The following is a 15,101-nucleotide window of genomic DNA, read 5'->3' as shown; positions in this document are numbered from 1 at the left end:
GTGATGCAAATGAACCATTCCTTTTAGAAGCTGATAAACACTATCCATTTTTACATACTCCTCAAATTGGCCATTTTTTCACCTCTGATATATTTTCACCTCTTTTTTTCCTTAAGGAATAGAAAAAAAATTGAAGCATTATGGTAAAATCTTAGTGTTTGTTAAATATGAATAGTGAGCACTTTTCTGAGTGTTAAGAATATTTCATAATTTTTTAAACAGCTTAAGAGTAGACAAGCTTCCATGGTGGCTCAGATAGTAAAGAATCTGCCTGCAATGCAGGAGACGGGGTTCAATCCTTGGGTCGGGAAGATCCCCTGGAGAAGGAAATGGCAATCCATTCCAGTATTCTTGCCTAGAAAATCCCATGGACAGAGGAGCCTGGAGGGCTACAGTCCATGGGGTCACAAAGAAACAGACACGGCTAAGCAACTAACACACATAAGAGTAGAAAGAAATAGACTAAGAGATCATTTGATAATTCATTTGATAATCTATTCATTCAACAAATATTTATTGAGGACCTATTTTGTGCTCAGCATGATTGTAGAAAAAGATGCAGTGAACAGTTCTTAGGGAGCTTATAGTGCAACAGAGGGAGGCAGACAAGATACATACAAACAAACAGGATTATTTAAAACAGTGACCTGTGGGACTCCCCTGGCAGTCCAGTGGTTAAGACTGCACTTCCAATGCAGGGGAAGAAAGTTTGATCCCTGCTCCAGAAACTAAGAAACTAAGATCCCACATACTGCATGGTGGAGCCAGAAAACAAAAAAGAATGTGTACAAAGATACAGCAATAATGATAGTTATCATTACCAATTAAAATAATGAAAGTTTTGTAGAAAAATTAACTGTCCAACAATCATTTAAATAATGATCCACCTACAGTAGTATATCATATAGTCATTTTAAAAGATGTCAGTTCAGTTGAGTTCAGCCGCTCAGTCGTGTCCGACTCTTTGCAACCCCATCAACCACAGCACACCAGGCCTCCCTGTCCATCACCAACTCTCGGAGTCCACCCAAACCCATGTCCATTGAGTTGGTGATGCCATCCAAACATCTCATCCTCTGTCGTCCCCTTCCCCTCCTGCCTTCAGTCTTTCCCAGCATCAGGGTCTTTTCAAATGTAGAAATATACTTAATACCTGGGAAATGTTCACACATTGTTAGTTGAAAAAAAGGTAACAAGCAATTATGTAAACATTCACTGAGCATTGAGACTTATGCACATTACTGGGCATAAGTTATATCTCAATTGAAAAAAGAAAAAATACAAATATTAAGTTTTAGAAGTATGGTATGATTCCTGTTTTATAAATATACAGCTCTTCCTCAATTTAGCATGGGGTTTTGACACCATAAACTCATCCTAAATCAAAAATGCATTTAACCCAACTATCCTACTGAATATCATAACTTAGCCTAGCCTACCTTAAATGTGCTCAAAACACTTACATTAGCCTACAAGTGGGAAACAGCATCTAACACAAGCCTATTTAATAATGAAATGTTGAATATTTCATATAACTTATTAAATACCTGAGTGTCATACCACATGTCCCTGGCCCATGAAAAGATCCAAATTGAGAATTCAGAGTACCATTTTTACTGTACTTTATTTCTTTTGCACTATCATATTCCAGACCAGAATACTGGAATAGCTAGCCTTTCCCTTCTCCAGGGGATCTTCCCAACCCAAGGATCAAACTCAGGTCTCCCACATTGCAGGTGGATTCTTTACCAGTGGAGCCACAAGGGAAGCCCAGCATATTACCTCATCAAATGTTAAACTGTACGGTTTAGAGGGAAATTTTAAAAGAAATCCATAGGAGCACTTACAGAATAAATGGAGAGAAGGAGGAAGGAACAAAATGCATAAGGTGTTGTAGGAAAAAATATTCAGGGAAAAGTGAAGAAAACAACTTTACAGCAGAGTGTGCTGAAGAGAATAACATTTGAGACCAGTACTCAAGATGAGAGCCAGAACATGGAGAGCCTTGAGGATCAGGCAGAGGACGCTGAACAAGTGGGGAGGCAACAGGGAACTGCTGTAGCTTCTTAAGCATGTGACATGTTAAAAGTGAAGTTTTAAGGTTAATCTGGTGGCTGTGTGCATTTGGAGGAAGGAAAACTGGAAAACACTGACAATATGACTTAACCATCACTTTGAAGTTAAATTTAATTTTAATCAAATTTTATATTTTTAATGGGCACTGTTGTTTGATGTTTAGTCTCTAAACTGTGTCCAGCTCTTTTGAGACCCTATGGACTGCAGCCCACCAGGCTCCTCTGTCCACAGGACCTCCCAGGCAAGAATACTGGAGCGGGTTGCCATTTCCTTTCTCCAGGGGATCTTTTCGACCCAGGGACTGAACCCACGTCTTCTGCTTGGCAGGCAGATTCTTTACCACTGAGCTACTTGGGAAGCCCTTAATGGGCACTACATGCACATACAAAAAAATTTTAAAGCTATAAAAGGGATGAAAGGTAAGGGTCCCTCCCTCCTTGGGTCTTCCAGCCATTAGTTTTATTCCCTGGAGGTAACCAAGATAACCACTGCCAACAATGTCTCGTTTTTGCATTCATTATATGCATTTACACACATGTATATATATATATGTGTGTGTGTGTATGTATGTGTGTATTTATTTTTTTAATCTCAGTTCCTTAGTGTCAGACACTTCAAATCTTCAGCTCTAATAAGAAATACTACACTGAATACTCTCGTTCTTAGATTCTTTCACTCATGTTGGCACATCTTTTAGAAAAGAAAGCTAACCTATATGTAAGTCAGTAGGGATTTACTGAGAGCCTATTGGCTATACACTTACACAGTTCCTATAGTTTTGCGCTTTTTTTTAAAGAACTCTGATGATTTCTTTTATTTTCCCTACATCCTATAACTGAGTTTTACCAAAATTTTTATTTCATGTAAGCATAAGGTTTTCATTACTTTCTTTAATCACCTAAAATTAAGCAGTTCTACAAATAGAATACACCTGCATCATATTGTGTTATTTATCATATTATTTACTAAACTGTGGCCTACATGTTTGACACCTTGGCTCTGAATGGTTCCCTCTTTAGTGCCCTCAACTCACAGCACCCCTTAGGATAAAGGTAAGGATTAAAAAGAAAGAGCTCATAATTCAATAAGTACCCAGCTGAAGGTGTTCTTTATGTTGTGAGGTTACAGTTTTACATGGCATTACTGGTTATTTTCCTCATTTTGATATTTCCACATTTATTTTCACTGTCAGAATTCAGTAAAAAGCTCCTTCCCATCTTGTTTTACGCCTCTGAGGTTTTGTTATTTTTATTAATAATACTACTGAATGACTTGGTTACAAGATCATATCCCAAAAATAAAAACATTGATTGTAACAACTTTGCATGGCAATAGATGGTAACTAGACTTACTGTGGTGATTATATAAAAATATTAAATCATGGGAGGTCCCTGGTGGTCTAGCGGTTAGAATTTGGTGCTTTCACTGCCTTGGCCCAGGTTCAGTCCTGATTGGGGAACTAAGATGCCACAAACCACACAGTACGGTAAAAAAAAAAAAAAAAAGTCAAATCACTATGTTGTACACTTAAAACTAATATATTACTGCATGTCACAAATAATTTAGCTGTATATATTTAAATATATATTAGTAAAATAATTAATAGCTGTATATATTTAAATATATATTAGTATATTTATATGTGTTCTTAGTTGCTTCAGTTGTGTCCAACTCTTGGCGACCTCGTGGACTGTAGCCCACCAGGCTCCTTTGTCCATGGGATTCCCCTGGCAAGAATACTGGAGTGGGTTGCCATTCTCTCCTCCAGGGAATCTTCCTGACCAAGGGATCAAACCCTCGTCTCTTATGTCTCCTGCATTGGCAGACAGTTTCTTTACCACTAGTGCCACCTATGTATTTTTACATAAAATGTTGAGTTTGATAAGTCTTGATGAAAATGAATACAATGTGATTTTATAATCAGAGAAAAAGAAAATCTTAAAAGGAAGTGCCCAACCATACATCCTCATGTTTTTCTTGTTATAAAAACGGGCTTCCCTGGTGGCTCAGTGGGAAGCTACCTGCCTGCCAGTGCAGGAGACTCGGGTTTGACCTGTGGTCTGGGAAGTTCCCATGTGCGCAGAGCACTAAGCCCACGCAGCACAACAACTGAGCCTGTGCTCTAGAGCCCGAGAATCCCAGCTCTTGCACCCACACGCCTCAGGACATAGTATTCTAAGGTTTTAACAGAAAAGTAGAAGACTTGCCTCCTATCTCCCTCTGCCTGGAGGCAAATATGGTAAAACATTTAGCTATTTCTTCTTGTATTTTTCACCATGTTTTTAAATGATGTTTATACTTCAGAATTTAAGTTCAACATATTGCACCACTGTATCTACACTTAAGTCTTGATCAAACAATAGCAAAATGACAAGAATACATTATCCAGTCCTGAATAAAAGCCTAAGTTTCACCAGTGAGACAATCCGCCCTGCCCAAAGGATGACTTTGGGGTCATATTTGTATATATTACATGTGAACGTAATATACATGGTAGCGGTGGTGGCTTAGTTGCTCAGTTTTGTCCAACTCTTTAGAACCCATAAACTGTAGCCCCCCTGGCTCCTCCATCCATGGAATTTCCCAGGCAAGAGTACTATAGTGAGTTGCCATTTCCTTCTCCAATATAGTATATACATTATATATAAAATAGTCAAATGCTTACATGTAATACTTAACTTTCATTATTTAGCTATATATAAAATGATCCAATGACCTATAACATTCAGCTTTTTAAATTTACTTAAACCTATATATTTAAAATACTATATTATGAAAAACTGTATTAATTTAAGAATAGTGCTGTTCTTCCACTGTATGAGAAACTCTGTAAGGTTACAAGTATAAGGTATCTACATTTTCTTCTAAAGGATGATTTGGGCAAAAAGTTTCCTTTATATTTGTATATACATAACCCTCTGTCAATTTGGGAATTCTGCTTCAATCATTCATAATTTTTAAAATCATTTTCATATTTTTTATTTTTCAAGTTGTATAATGATTAGAAATCTTCATTACTTTAATAAATATTAAATAAACAATAATTTATATAAATATAGTATAAACACATAAATAATAGGAACCTTTTGGGGGTACTGTTTGAAAAAGCAATAATATAAGGTTAGTATGTGTTTGGAGAAAAGTAGAGTACCACTTATTTATTTCTACTCTTTTCCCCAAAACTAACTTCTAAACTTGCTGCAGCATCTTATGGTAGGGTATATCTTTAACGTTCACTGGGTTTTTCTCTCTAATGATAAAGGTAATAAAAATCACGTTGGGGCCATTGGCTAGTATTTTGAAAAAATGATGATGCTAGAGCCATTCCTCCTTATACCAAAGTAAGTTACAGATAACCAAATAACCCAGAAGCCATAGGATAAAATTAATAAACATGACTGTACAAAATTTATGCAGATGTGTAGTGGCAAAAAAAAATACAAATGCGAAATCAGAAGGTAGGTAAATAACGTACAAGGAAAAAAATTTCACAATTCCCGTAACAGACAAAAGACTGAGTTCCCCAGTTTACAAAAGTACCAAAAAATCAGTAAGAAAAAGATTAACAACCCAATAGAAAACTGGATTAAGGATATGATTTTTCAGAAATATAAATAGCCATTAAATGTATCAAGAAAAGTGCAGCCTCATTCATAATTATGAAACTGCTAATCACTCAAAAGAAGATACATTGTTTACTTCTCAGAGAGGCAAAATTTCTAAAGTTGATAATACCCAGTGCTAGAATAGAAGGGAGGAAGCAAACACCTTCATACATTGCTGGACACTACTATAAATCAGTGTGTGTGTGCGTGCTCAGTTGTGTCTGACTTTGCAACCCTATAGACTGTAGGCCACCAGGCATCTCTGTCTCTGGGATTTTCCAGGCAAGAATAAGGTAGTGGCTTACCATGCCCTCCTCCGGGGAATCTTCCCTACCCAGAGACTGAACTTGTGTCTACTGCATTGGCAGGTGAATTCTTTACCACTGAGCCACCTGGGAATTCGAGTGTAAACTGGTACAGTTTAGCAATTTGGTGATATTTGTAAACTTTTATAAAGCATATATCTCCTTGGCTTGATAATTTTTCTATACAAATTTATCCTGTGGATTTACACCAAAATATGTTCCAGGCAGTCATTGCAAAATTGTTTGCAACAGAAAAAAGTTGGAAATAATCAAAATGTCCCTCAATGGGATGGTGAAGAAGAGATCAATGGATGAATAAATTATGGTATTTTTGTTATGAAATACCATACAATCATTTTTTAAAAAGAGTAAGATAGCTCTTTTTGTGCAGTATGGAAAGATCTCTAAGATGAATTATCAAATGAAAAAGAAAGTCTAAAAAGAGTATGATGTCATTACCTCTTTTGCATACTTTTTCATAATTCATTTATTTATTGACCAAAAAAGAAATTTCCCTGTGTAAGTGGACCCCTGCATTTCAAAGCCCGTTTTGTTCAAGGGTCAACTATATGTACATTTGCACCTGATTTTTTTCTTTAAAAATCAAATATATGGATTCCTTTTAAGGGAGGGAGCTGAGCAGGTACAGAAAGCCTTTAATTTCAGTTTACATCTCTCTGAACTGTTAGTGTGAAGTCAATATAGTCATCCTACCACTTTTGTTTTCTGTATGCTTTTTATTCTATTTAATAACTTGTATCTATCTCCTTACTGGCCCGGCTTTCGAGATCTTACTTCCCCCACCAGGAATGGAACCCAGGCCGCCTACAGCGGAAGCAGGGAGCCCCACCCACTGCACCCGCAGGGAATTCCCTTGGGATGCTTTTTAAAAGAACAAATATAATTTAATTTACACAAGCTGGTTAAAAAGAAAAAAAATTTTAACTTAAAAAAAAATACATATACCAAATACAGAAATCACAGAGAGCTTTTTAACTTAGCGAAAGCTCTTCGCATGTGGCCCGTCAGAGGCCCAGGCTCAGAACCAGAAAAACCGCCCAGTCTCCTACGACCCAGGCGGCAATCGCCGTCCCAGGACTACAGCTCCCACAAGACATCGCGGAAATTGGCGTGTAAAAGGAGCGACAAAGGAAAGCCGTTACTTCCGGCCTCCCGGAAATGTCCCTCCGGAAATGCCTTAAAAAAAATGCACATAGATTTCAGAGCCTTTTAAGGGAGGGGGGAAAAGCCAAAAGAGCTCAAACGGAAAGTCTAGAAAAGTTTCCAAGCCCCAGGAGCTCCGAGCGAGAACAGAAATTAGGCAGCCCATAGCAATTAGGTGGGCTCCACGCGGACAACTCAGAATCGTTCTGACTAGCAGCTACTCCGTTTTCCTTCCAGTCTAGCGCCAAGTTCTGCTATGCAGAACGAAATCGGCACCTTTCCCTTGCGGTCCTTCGGAACCCTAACTTCCAAGACGCCAAAGCCCAAGTTCCAGAAAGACCCTGCAATCGTTCGTTCTGATTTCCCACAGCACGGGCCCCTGTTCCCTTCTCAAGCTGAGGTTTGGACATCAGCTGAGCGCTCTGATTAAAAACGGAATCTCATTTCTGATTTAGCTCCTACCTCTCAATGTCTTTTCTTCAGAATCTGCTGCTCCGGTTCCAGCGTAATATTCAGTGGAAAGAAAACGGAACCTGCCAAGACCTTAACCTCACTCTTTCAGACCTGGTTGCCAGAGCAAAAGAACATTCTGAGACAGGAACAGGATATGTTTTAAAGAAAAAAAAAAAAGGAAAAGGTCTTTCTGTTAAATCAGACATAAAATAGAATCTGTAAATGATTCGTTAAAGGCTGTTGAAACATTGCTTTGAAGCTTCAGTCAAGTGCAAAGTGCAGTGACAAATGCTAGTAATCCTCTTGTTAATGTTAGTGAGGGACAGAGGATAAAAGGGAACTCTGCTTAATTTGGCTGTAAACCTAAAACTGCTCTTCAAAGTTACTTATTAATTTTAAAAATAAAATAACAGTAACAACAGGAAGAATAATCACCATTATTGAGCTCCTACTGTATGCCATGAATAAACCTAGCATTTGAACTGTGCTGTGTCTGACTCCAAAGCTCTTAGTGAACATAATGCATAAAAGCACTGCATCAGATTATTTGGCCAGAATTTCGGCATTTCAGAAAATGCACTTGACAAGGCTGTTAGGAAACCTGATTTCTAGTATCAGCTCTCCACTGGCTCCTTGTTGAGCCGCACCACCTCGATTTATGAAGGAGAATTCAAGACCAGAGCAATGATTCTCAAAATTAAAAGTGCACATGAATCACGTAGATTTGGTGAAGATGCAACTTCTGCTTCAGGATGTCTGGGAGAGGTCTGGGATTCTGCATTTCTGACACGCCCCCAGCTGAAGTCCCTGTTAATCCAGGAATAGCAAAGGATGGGATGACCTCTGAGATCCTTTTAAGTTCTAACCCTCAGCATGGATCATTCTTTCCCACTCTAATCTTAGCACCTTTGCTCTTAGGGAAATATGGAAGGATATGTCAAAAAGCAGAATGACTGAAGTACAGATTCCTTCTGAAGCCAAAATATGAAAATTAAAAATAACTGTAGACTATAGTGTCTCTGGAAAGATACACAAGAAACCCATAAGAGTATTTATCTTCAGGGAAGTAGACTTGATGATCCAAATATAGGAATGGAAGGTAAACATTATACTTCTATAACTTTCGTAATTTTACTGTGTGTGTGCTTTCTCTTTTTAAAAAATAATTCATTTTTAATTATCATTGAAAAATGGTTTAGTATGTCACTTGTTAGTGAGGCAGAAATCACCAGGTTTTTAGTTTAGGCCTCCTTTTATTATCACAGATTTCTTTTAAACAAAGAAATTCCATGAACAGTCACTCAATTATGTTTGGGAAACAAGCACTTAAATATCTCCCCGAGGTTTCAGCTTTTTCCCCCTCTTCTCAAATAGAACTACAGACAAGTATATTGGTAACGTGAAAGTGTTCGTCTCTCAGTTGTGTCCAACTCCGCGACCCCATGGACTTATAGCCTGCCAGTCTCTAGGTACATGGAATTCTCCAGGCAAAAATACTGGAGTGGGTAACCATTCCCTTCTCCAGGGGATCTTCCTGACCCAGGGATGGAACCCAGGTCTCCTGCATTGCAGGCAGATTCTTTACCGTCTGAGCCACAAGGGAAGCCATATTAGCAGTATAGTAGTCAAATAAGATATAACAGCAATTTTAGGAAAATAGTGACTTAAGGGCATGAAACTGGGCCAAATAACTCATGAGGTAACTTCTGGCAGTAAGATCAAGATTATCTGGTCTTATGAGTTCTGATTACCAGATACCAGACCAGTGACCCTCTCTAGTCTGGCTGCACATTAAAATCACTTGGTGGGGAAGTTCCTAGTGGGTCCAGTGGTTAGGATTCTGGGCTTCCACTGCAGGCGGCCCAGGTTCAATCCCATAAGCCATGTGACCTGGCCAAAAATAATCACTTGGTGAATATATATATATACACACACACATATTTATACACATATGTGTATATACATTTACATACACAACAGTGCCAAGACCCTCCTTTAGAGCAATTAAAATGGACTTCCTGGGGTTGAGGCATGGGTATTTTTTTTAAGGCTATCACCAGAGATTAAAATGTGCATCAAGGTATGACCTAGACCAAGGATATCAATCTGATACCAGGATTATTCCAAGTACAAATGCAATAAAAACAAGAAACTTCTAATGAATACTTTGTGTCCTAGGCCCCATCATCCTCTTTAATAAATTCAAAGAATCCATTGGCTCTGATAAATTCACAGTACAGTGTATGTTTGCCAAAAGGAACTGAAATCTAAATACAGAATAATACTCATGAACAGTTTCAAAGCTCAGCAAAAATCTTTTGAGTACTTGGCTGGTACCTACCACCGTGAGAGATAGAAAAGAAATCTGCTTTTGCAGTTTCTCACAGGGAACTTGCATTGCAATTAAAGAGACAAGAATGAACTTATGACCCACTGATCAAATCAGTCCTGCCAAACCATGTTCTTAAAATGTGATTTCATTGCCAATGTGTTAAATTTGGGAGATTTTGCATAAAACTCCAGAGTCCTATCTTCTCTTTAAAAGATCTGATGATTTGGGATTCCCTTGCTTCCCTGGTAGCTCAATTAGTAAAGAATCCACCTGCAATGCAATTGCCCAGTTCCTGGATCAGAAGATCTGCTGGAGAAGGGATAGGCTACCCACTCCAGTATTCTTGGCCTTCCCTCATGGCTCAGATGGTAAAGAATCTGCCTGCAGTGCGGGACTCCTGGGTTTGATCTCTGAATTGGGAAGATCCCCTGGAGAAGGGAAAGGCTACCCACTCCAGTATTATGGCCTGGAGAATTCCATGGACTATATACTCCATGGTGTCACAAAGAGTCAGACACAACTGAGCGACTTTCACTTCACTTACCATTCCTAATGGCAGCATTTTTCTGAAGCTGAGCTGGGAATAAATACCTCCTTTATGTGAGACCCATGCTGCTGAGTCTACCACAGTCTCCAAACTCTCTGTTGGTTTCTGATACTGAAGTTAATAATCAGTTGCCAGGCGTTATCACATATTTTTATGATAAAGTTAAGAGGAAAGTGAAATATTTTTGATCCCCCTTTTTCAAATGTAGAGCAACAAAAACTAGAGCAAGAAGGCCCCATATTTCACATCCTGGTCCCTATACACATCTGAGTTTATGCCCCATGATCTACACTGATTATATGTTCAGTATCCAAATAAAAAACTATATTCAGGTAATTCAAGTACTGGCTAAATGCTTGTGGTCTTGAGTCAGACAGGGATTCAGTTCCAAGCTACCACTTATCAGCCATACGTAGGCGTAGGGCCAATGCCTCAGGTCTACCTTCTCCATCTGTACAAGGGAAGCGATCAGAGCACCACCTCCCAGGGTTGATTTGAGGGTTGAACAGGGTAACATTAATTAACATGGTATCTGGTACCCAGTGACAACTCCCTAAACATCAGTTATTTTTATCCTGGTTAGGAAATGCCAAGGTATGAGTTAAGGATGGGGCACAGAAGGAAATGGCAACCCACCTAGTACTCTTGCCTGGAAAACCCACAGACAGCCAAGCTTGGCAGGCTATAGTCCATGGGGTCACAAAGTCAGACACAACTAAGCAACTAACACACACACAAAGTGAGTTGTTGGGGAACCTTTGTAGAAGGATGAGCCGACCAAGATGCGTGGAAGATATAGATCGTTCACATGGAGAAAAGACAAAGCAAGATAGGCCTGAGCAGAGGCTCAGAAGAGATGGTGATCAGGGCCTGAATATTTAAGCCACATCACTGTAAGACTGCTGCACTGGAGCGTTTTCCTCATGGTTTACTTTTGAACTCTAAAGACTATTTGTCGATTGCTTTATGATATACAGTAGATGACTGTAACAATCACTGTAGAGATTTTGGGCTCTTTCCCACTCAAGCTTTGGCAAGGATTTCAAGAATTCAAACATCTGAATGTTTCAGAGTTCTGTTAAAGATACATTAGCTGGGAATGGAATGTTTGTGCTTGTACTCAGTCACCAGGACTGCCCCATGCTTGCCACTAGAGGGACTAGAACCAAAGGAATCATCAAGCTTCTGGGTACAATTTTCACCTTCCTAGATTCTTACTCAATACTCTATCAACATTTTTTTCCCTTGAAACATATTTTTTTTTTTGCACTTTAAAATACTTTAAAAAAAATCCAAATTCTCCTGTATTATTTCTTCTACTTTGTTCTGTGTAAAAGGGGGAAAATTAAAAAGCTAGAATACCACCTCCCCCTAAAAAAAATCCAGATCCTGCTGTGGTATAGAAAATTAGAGTCCTGCTAACCATCATCCCCACAAAATAGCCACTTAATAATGGTAATAAGATTTTCTGTCTCCTTCCAGATGTTTTCAATTTGTATACAAACATATGTATTATTCTTTTATTTAAACCCATGATTTGTCCCCTGACTAGCACTTTGATTTCACCCCCTACCAGGCTCTGCCTGCTGTACAGACAATATTCTAGATCTTCAAACTTGCCACCCTGTTCCAGGACTTTTGCACTCAGGACCTTTGCACTCACTACATTATCTTCTTGAACCACTTACTTCTCCCAGGTTATCCTCACTCAGAGCTCAATTCATATGTCATTTCCTCAGAGAGGTCTTTGTGATACCCATCAGGTAACTATTCCCCAGCCCATGTCACTCTCCGTCACCATTAGTTTTACTTTCTGCTTCTATCACTGTTTGAAATTAACTTTGTTTATTTAAATGTTTGCCTACTGTATTATTGTTTAGTTACTCAGTCATGTCTGATTCTTTGTGACCCCATGGACTGTGCCCACCAGGCTTCTCAGTCCATAGGATTACCCAGGCAAGAATACTGGAGTGGATTGCCATTTCCTTCTCCAGGGGATCTTCCCAACCCAGGGATCAAACCCATCTCCTGCACTGGCAGGTGGATTCTTCAGAATTGAGCCATCTGTGAGGCCCTATGCACTACTAAAATGTAACCTCCATGATAACAGGAACTCTGGCTGCCTGATGTACTTCCATATCACTAGTATCTCGAACATAAATTAGGGACCTAAAAGTATTTGTTAATTAAATAAATAAATAAAAAGAGTGTTGTACATATTATTCTGTGACTTTTTTCTCACTTAACATATCTTGTTCAAGTTGTAATTTACTTATTGTAGATAAGCCTTCTTCTTTTATTTCAGTCATAGTCTTAATTTTTAATTCAATTTCTTTTAAGTTACATATTCAAAAACCTCAAAAGTAGAAATGTAGAAAGGTAGTCAGTGAAAAGTCTCACATCCACTTCTATCTACCATATACTTAGTCCCCAGTCAACCAGGTAAACATTTATGTTAGGTTATTGTATATCCTTCCTTATGTCAAGCACACATATGTGTATTTTTTTATTCTTATTTCTTCCCTTTTTTGGATAAAACAGAAGCATAATATATATATATAAGGTTCTACACCTTTATTCTTCTAATGCTTCATGGTATTCATAATTTATATGGACCTATAATTTATTTTGCTCAGTTCTCTATTAATTGACTTTTGGTTGTTTCTGAATTTTATTATTGTAATTGATGTTTCAGTAATCATTTTTATTTTTATTTTTTAATATAAATTTATTTATTTTAATTGGAGGTTAATTACTTTACAATATTGTATTGGTTTTGCCATACATCAACATGAATCTGCCACAGGTATACACGTGTTCCCCATCCTGAACCCCCCTCCCACCTCCCTCCCCACACCATTCCTCTGGGTCGTCCCAGTGCACCAGCCCCAAGCATCCAGTATCATGCATCGAACGTAGACTGACGATTTGTTTCATATATGATATTATACATGTTTCAATGCCATTCTCCCAAATCATCCCACCTTCTCCCTCTCCCACAGAATCCAAAAGCCTGTTCTATACATCTGTGTCTCTTTTGCTGTCTCGCATACAGGGTTACCATCTTTCTAAATTCCATATATATGCGTTAGTATACTGTATTGGTGTTTTTCTTTCTGGCTTACTTCACTCTGTATAATAGGCTCCAGTTTCATCCAACTCATTAGAACTGATTCAAATGTATTCTTTTTAATGGCTGAGGAATACTCCATTGTCTACAAGCAATAAATGCTGGAGAGGGTGTGGAGAAAAGGGAACCCTCTTACACTGTTGGTAGGAGTGCAAAGTAGTACAGCCACTATGGAGAACAGTGTGGAGATTCCTTAAAAAACTGGAAATAGAACTGCCTTATGACCCAGCAATCCCACTACTGGGCATACACACCGAGGAAACCAGAATTGAAAGAGACACATGTACCCCATTCATCACAGCACTGTTTATAATAGCCAGGACATGGAAGCAACCTAGATGCCCATCAGCAGATGAATGGATAAGAAAGCTGTGGTACATATACACAATGGAATAACCATTTTTATACTTGATAACTGTACAGAGGAATAAATTCCTGGGAGTGGAATGACTAAATCTAAAGACCTATATATATATATTAAATCATGAAAGATCTTACCAGATTTCCTTCCAAGAAGGTTGCCTCAATTTCTGCTCCCACTACAGTACAAGAGCACAGCTTCCCCACACCCTCACCAAGTCCTAAATATTATAGGCTTGAAAATATTTGCAAATCTGATGGATGAAAAATGGTTGCTACTGTTGTTTTTAACTGTCATTTCTCTACGTATGAGTGAAGTTGAATATCTTTTCATATTTTTAAAATAGATTTATTGATATGTAGTTCATGTTCCGTATAATTTACTCATTCAAAGTGTACAGTTGGATGTTTTTTAGTATACTCACAAGTATCGATGCAGTTGCACAGAGGTGCAACCATCAAGGTCAATTTTAGCACATTTGCATCACTTCAAAAAGAAGCCCATATTCTATCACTGAAAAAGCAAGAGAGTGCCAGAAAAAAATCTACTTCAGCTTTATTGACTATGCCAAAGCCTTTGACTGTGTGGATCATAAAAACTGTGGAAAATTCTGAAAGAGATGGGAATACCAGACTACCTGACCTGACTCCTGAGAAATCTATATGCAGGTCAAGAAGCAACAGTTAGAGCTGGACATAGAACAACAGACTGGTTCCAAGTCAGGAAAGGAGTGCATCAAGGGTGTATACTGTCACCCTGCTTATTTAACTTACATGCAGAGTATATCACGCAAAATGTCAGGCTGGATAAAGCACAAGCTGGAATCAAGATTGCCAGGAGAAACATCAGTAACCTCAGTTTTGCAGATGATACCACCCTTACAGCAGAAAACGAAGAACTAAAGAGCCTCTTGATGAAAGTGAAAGAGGAAAGTGGAAAAGTTGGCTTAAAATTCAACATTCAGAAAACTAAGATCGTGGCTTCTGGTCCCATCACTTCATGGCAAATAGATGGGGAAACAATGGAAACAGTGAGAGACTTTATTTTTCAGTTCAGTCACTTCAGTTCAGACCAGTCAATCAGTCATGTCCGACTCTTTGTGACCCCATGGACTGCAGCATGCCAGGC

The 15,101-nt window shown here is 38.5% G+C and overlaps 1 protein-coding gene across 1 annotated transcript in view; it reads right to left on the bottom strand.

Moving 5' to 3' along the window:
- Window positions 1–7,699, bottom strand: part of DNAJC12 (DnaJ heat shock protein family (Hsp40) member C12) — a 41,405-nt gene extending 33,706 nt beyond the window's left edge. Inside the window, exon 1 of the mRNA XM_052640955.1 lies at window positions 7,613–7,699. The gene's annotated coding sequence lies outside the window, so the exon portion shown is untranslated. The remainder of the gene's footprint in view (window positions 1–7,612) is intronic.
- Window positions 7,700–15,101: the final 7,402 nt, after the last annotated feature.

This window comes from Budorcas taxicolor, chromosome 5 (assembly GCF_023091745.1).
Source record: "Budorcas taxicolor isolate Tak-1 chromosome 5, Takin1.1, whole genome shotgun sequence".
Lineage (NCBI taxonomy): Eukaryota > Metazoa > Chordata > Mammalia > Artiodactyla > Bovidae > Budorcas > Budorcas taxicolor.
Note: the sequence above shows the minus strand (reverse complement) of the source record. Positions and strands in the feature narration are given on the sequence as shown.